Source organism: Molothrus aeneus, chromosome 15 (genome assembly GCF_037042795.1).
Source record: "Molothrus aeneus isolate 106 chromosome 15, BPBGC_Maene_1.0, whole genome shotgun sequence".
NCBI classification, from domain to species: domain Eukaryota; kingdom Metazoa; phylum Chordata; class Aves; order Passeriformes; family Icteridae; genus Molothrus; species Molothrus aeneus.
Genome location: NC_089660.1, coordinates 17798985 through 17803820, shown reverse-complemented (window position 1 = coordinate 17803820; position 4836 = coordinate 17798985).

Here is a 4836-nt window from a genome sequence, read left to right as displayed (position 1 = left end):
CTAGATTTACAGAGTCCTTCAGCAGCTCCTGCCTCCATCCCAGCTGTCCAAGAGCTTCCATGTCCAGGGTGGGCCCCGTGGTGGCTCTGGGGAGAGCAGAGCTGCACACAGGGCATGGCCACAGAGCTGCAGCTGCAGCAGCGCCAATGGGGACACCTGGGGACACAGAGGGAAGGGGGGAGAACTGACCCCAAAAGGGGCACAGTGAGATGAGCAAGGAGCCCAGCGCCACCCTACCATAGCAGTGACCATGGGACACCTGCACAGAGGGGACAGACAGGTGGCTATGGCAGGGCTGTGGCAGTGGCAGAGCAGTGGCTGTGGCAGTGTCAGGGCAGTGTCAGAGCTGTGGTAGTGTCAGTGCAGTGTCAGAGCTGTGGCAGTGGCAGGGCTGTGGCAGGGCAGTGGCAGAGCTGTGGCAGTGTCAGAGCTGTGGCAGTGTCAGTGCAGTGTCAGAGCTGTGGCAGTGGCAGGGCTGTGGCAGGGCAGTGGCAGAGCTGTGGCAGTGTCAGAGCTGTGGCAGTGTCAGTGCAGTGTCAGAGCTGTGGCAGTGGCAGGGCTGTGGCAGGGCAGTGGCAGAGCTGTGGCAGTGGCAGAGCTGTGGCAGTGTCAGTGCAGTGTCAGAGCTGTGGCTGTGTCAGGGCAGTGTCAGAGCTGTGGCAGTGGCAGGGCAGTGTCAGAGCTGTGGCAGTGGCAGGGCAGTGGCAGGGCAGTGGCAGAGCTGTGGCAGTGGCAGAGCTGTGGCAGTGGCAGGGCAGTGGCAGTGGCAGAGCTGTGGCAGTGTCAGAGCAGTGTCAGAGCTGTGGCTGTGTCAGGGCAGTGGCAGGGCTGTGGCAGTGGCAGTGGCAGTGTCAGAGCTGTGGCAGTGGCAGAGCTGTGGCAGTGGCAGTGGCAGAGCTGTGGCAGTGGCAGGGCAGTGTCAGAGCTGTGGCAGTGGCAGAGCTGTGGCAGTGGCAGGGCAGTGTCAGGGCTGTGTCAGGGCAGTGACAGGGCAGTGGCAGAGCTGTGGCTGTGTCAGGGCAGTGGCAGTGGCAGGGCAGTGGCAGTGTCAGGGCAGTGGCAGTGGCAGGGCAGTGGCAGGGCTGTGTCAGGGCAGTGGCAGAGCTGTGGCTGTGTCAGGGCAGTGTCAGGGCAGTGGCAGAGCTGTGGCTGTGTCAGGGCAGTGGCAGGGCAGTGGCAGAGCTGTGGCTGTGTCAGGGCAGTGGCAGGGCAGTGGCTGTGGCAGGGCAGTGTCAGGGCTGTGGCAGAGCTGTGGCTGTGTCAGGGCAGGGCAGGGCAGTGGCAGAGCTGTGGCAGTGTCAGGGCAGTGGCAGAGCTGTGTCAGGGCTGTGTCAGGGCAGTGGCAGAGCTGTGGCTGTGTCAGGGCAGTGGCAGGGCAGTGGCAGGGCTGTGGCAGTGGCAGTGGCAGGGCAGTGGCAGAGCTGTGGCTGTGTCAGGGCTGTGTCAGGGCAGTGGCAGAGCGGTGGCTGTGTCAGGGCTGTGTCAGGGCAGTGGCAGGGCAGTGGCAGTGGCAGTGGCAGGGCTGTGGCAGTGGCAGAGCTGTGGCAGTGGCAGTGGCAGGGCTGTGGCTGTGTCAGGGCAGTGGCAGAGCTGTGGCAGTGGCAGGGCAGTGGCAGGGCTGTGGCTGTGTCAGGGCAGTGGCAGGGCAGTGGCAGGGCTGTGTCAGGGCAGTGGCAGAGCTGTGGCTGTGTCAGGGCTGTGTCAGGGCAGTGGCAGTGTCAGAGCTGTGGCTGTGTCAGGGCAGTGGCAGAGCTGTGGCTGTGTCAGGGCAGTGGCAGAGCTGTGGCTGTGTCAGGGCTGTGTCAGGGCAGTGGCAGAGCTGTGGCTGTGTCAGGGCAGTGGCAGGGCAGTGGCAGGGCAGTGGCAGGGCAGCAATGTCTGACCCCTCCCAGCCCCTTCCCAGCCCAGGCAGGGCCAGGGCTCCCCCAGCTCCCCCATTGGCAGCTCAGCCCTGCAGCAGCTCCAGGTCACCTCCTCATCCTGCTCTTTACAGCAGCCAGGACCTGCCCTTTGGTTTATTTAAGCACTGACAGCGATTCAAAAGTGTTGGAAGAGCAATTTTTCACCACCGACTAAAAATAGCGGAGTGAGATTCCAGAGCTGCCTCCAGCAGCACCGGCCGGGCCCGGCTGCCCGGGACAATGGCATTTGTAACCCACGAGTGACAACAGCACAGGCCGAGCTCCAGCTCCCGAAATAACAACTCAGAAAGGGCAAATTCTGGCTTTAATTACAGCCAGACAAAAAGGAGCATTTCAGAAGAGCATTATCAGACTATCTGAGCATGCAGTGCCAGCTGGAAACCGAGTGGGGAATGCAGAGGGAGCGGGGTGGCCTCACCACACAGACACCCCAAATTTCAGGTATTCCCCAGGGGGGGAGGCACATGCAGCTGGAGCTTTCAGAAAAGCTGAAGCCTTTGGCACAAGGGAAAAAACCCCTTCAGACAGCCAGAAGGAGCTGATGAACTTTGACAAGGAGCCTCCAGCCCCACATCAAAACCCAGGAGCACACAGGGATGGGCCCTCTGAACCTCTCCAACGTGCACAGAAGAAACTCCATGTGACATCCTGGAAGTGACTCTTTTTCTCTCAGTTCCAGATAACCAAGACTGGATCCCTTCTGGGAAAATAGTCATTCCTCACAGAATCCTACCCAGCTTCCAATCTCAAACCTGCTGGAAGTGCCCAAACATGGCCCCATCAAACTCCCTTCCCAATTCCAGCAGCAATCCCATGTGCTGGAGGCACTCGAGCCTCCTGGAGGGGAGTCCTGCCAGGTGGTGCCCACATGGACAGGGCAGGGAGAACCCACCTGATGCTCTGCAATATTCAGTGTGAAAAGAGGCACTTTTGGATACAGAGCAACCCGAGTGCACCTGGAACAAAAGCCAGGCTGCAGCAGAGCTGCTTTCTGAATGTCAGAGGGATCCAGTGACCTGATCCTGGCAGCTGAAAGGAAAAGTTTCACCACGTCTCTCTCCAAAGCTCTTCCATGGGTGAGGAGCTGCTGGGAGAATTCCAGGTGCCAGGCACTGAGGTGACCCAGCACACCCAGCCACAGCTGTGCTCTCACTGAAACGTGCAGGGGAAGAGCCAGGAACCAGCCAAGCTCCACGGGGAAAGAGCAGCTTCAAACACAGCTGTGACAGCAGAGGAGAGCTCTGGGCATCTCTCCACAGCAGCCAGGCCTCGCTGCTCCTGCTTCCTCTTGGATTGCACAACTGGAAAGCAGAAACCAGGCTTGGTGCTGCCAGTAAAGGGTCAACTGAGAAATACCTGGGATTTTATTAAGCAATACACACACACGTCCCTGGCTGCACCAAATGGGGAGGCTGCGGGAGCAGTTCTCTGCAGGCAGCACCGTCCCCTGACTGCACCAACTGAAGGGATTATTTTTTTTATTTTTAATTTAGTGCTGAGCTCAGCTTGATGCCTTTACCTACACCAAGAGCTGAACAGTATCACTTCCGTGTACCTGGGTCACACAGAGTGTGAGATTTGTGCATCACTTTTATGTCTGCTTCAGCAGAAACCTCCCATGTCCAAAATTTGGGAATCCAGAGAATGGAGAACAAGCCAGTCTGTCCCACCTGCCACAGCAGATCAGAGACTGTGTGAGGCAGAGCACAAGTTTAGAAGTCTCAGCCCCCAGGAATAACTCTGCACAAGCCCCAGTGTGGCAGCAACAGGCCAAGAGCCTCACACCCAAATCCTGCTGTTCCCATGGAAGGTGGAGGCTCAGCCTTGGGGAGTCTCAGCTAAGCAACACCTGCTGAGAGGGGATTTAAAGCATCCTTTAAAAGCCCTGGTATTAATGTGTCCCTCCCAAATTGCCTGCCCAGCTGTGGGAGGAGCTGTGTGCTCCCTGGGCTGCCAGGGACACACGTGGGTTGCCCACAGGAGAAGCCAGAGGTCAGGGCAGGCCCAGGGAGCCAGGACCCTTGGCTGGCCCAAGAAGCAGAGTAGAAAAGGCTTCTTAAAAAAACACCCTGGGGTTCTGGGATTGGGATGTTAAGGGCAGGGTGCTGCTGCTGCAGGCTGTCCTTCCTCTGCCTCAGGTGTTCAGAGCACCCAGGTAACACTCACAGCCCACCTGCCTTTGGGCTCTTTCTTGGATTTCTCCCTCCTTCTGAAGTCACAGTTTTAAGCTCCAGCTTCAAAGAGCAACTGAGTGTGCTGGAGAAACACAGAACCATGGAATCACTGAGGTGGGAAAATCCCTCCCAGGGCATCGAGTCCAAACCCTGCCTGATCCCCACCTTGTCCCCAGCCCAGAGCACTGAGTGCCACCTCCAGCCCTTCCTTGGACACCTCCAGGGATGGGGACTCCAAACCCCCCTGGGCAGCCCCTCCCAATCCCTGAGCCCCCTTTCCATGGGGAAATTTCTCCTGGTGCCCACCCTGAGCCTGCCCTGGCCCAGCCTGAGGCCGTTCCCTCTGCTCCTGTCCCTGTTCCCTGGAGCACAGCCCGGCCCCCCCGGCTGTGCCCTCCTGGCAGGAGCTGTGCAGAGCCACAAGGGCCCCTGAGCCTCCTTTGCTCCAGGTTGAGCCCCTGCCCAGCTCCCTCAGCCTCTCCTGGGGCTCCAGCCCCTTCCCAGCTCCGTTCCCTGCCCTGGACACGCTCCAGCTCCTCAGTGTCCTTGCTGCAGTGAGGGGCCAGAACTGGGCACAGCCCTTAGGGGCCTGAGCAGGGCCAGCACAGGGAGAAACATCCAGAAACACAAACTGAGCTGTGAAAGAGCTGCCTCCAACCTCCAGCCCTGAAGCTGGCATTGAGCTGAGAGCAAAAAGCAAGAGTTTCCTGGACTAGAGAAAATAAACCAGGAGTCTGTAC